Here is a 1,204-nt window from a genome sequence, read left to right as displayed (position 1 = left end):
TATTTGATGTGATTCCTTAAGTGCTGATTGAAAGCTAGCACATATGCATACACTAAACATGATGTCGGGTCTAATTGCTATCAGATATAATAGGCTTCCTTTCATTCCTCGATAATGTTTTGTGTCTACTTGTTTTCCTTTTTCATCTTTGTCAAGGCTTGTTGAGGTGCTCATGGGGGTTCCTATGGGTTTGCTTTCTTCCATATCAAAATTTTTCAACATATCCTTAATATATTTAATTTGATTTATGAATGTTCCATTCTTAACTTGTTTAATTTGTAACCCTAGGAAGTAATTCAACTCTCCCATCATACTCATTTCAAATTCTCTTTGCATACATACAGCAAATTTTTTACATGATTCTTCATGTGTTGCACCAAATATGATATCACCAACATAGATTTGTACTATTAGCATATTTTTATTTTTAGTTTTTATGAATAGAGTGCTATCTACATTTCCTCTTGAAAAATAACTTTTAAGTAAAAATTTGCTTAGTGTTTTATACCAAGCTCTAGGATCTTGTTTCAAACCATATAAAGCTTCTGTTAACTTGAATACATGATTGAGATTTTTCGTGTCTTCAAAACCTGAAAGTTGTTTAACATAAACTTCTTCATTTATATATTCGTTTAAGAACGCACTTTTTACATCCATTTGATATAGTTTAAAATCCTTATGGGCTGCATAGGTTAAGAGCATCCTTATTGCTTCCATTCTTGCTATGAGGGCAAAGGTTTCATCATAGTCAATACCTTCTTCTTGATTATAACCTAGTGCTACTAGCATAGTTTTGTTTCTAACAGCTACCCCATTTTCATCCTTCTTATTTCTAAAGACCCATTTAGTTCATATGATTGAATGTTCTTTGGGTATAGGTACTAGTTGTCATACTGTACTTCTTTCAAACTAATTTAGTTCTTCTTGCATAGCCATAATCTAAGAATCGTCATTTAAGGCTTCTTCAATGTTCTTGGGTTCATCTTGAGATAAAAATGCATAATGGTTGCATATATTTTTCAATGATGCTCTAGTGGTTACTCCTTTTGATGGTTCTCCAAGAATTTAATCTTTTGGATGACTTTTAACATATTTCCATTCTTTTGGTAGTTCTTCGTTTTCTATGGGGTTTTCATTTGAAGTTTCATCATTGTTTTCCTCTTTCATTTCAAGATTTTCTTCTTTTTGTGAGATATCTTCATCA

Source organism: Malania oleifera, chromosome 7 (genome assembly GCF_029873635.1).
Source record: "Malania oleifera isolate guangnan ecotype guangnan chromosome 7, ASM2987363v1, whole genome shotgun sequence".
Taxonomy (NCBI): Eukaryota; Viridiplantae; Streptophyta; class Magnoliopsida; order Santalales; family Ximeniaceae; genus Malania; species Malania oleifera.
This window is presented reverse-complemented; position numbering follows the sequence as displayed.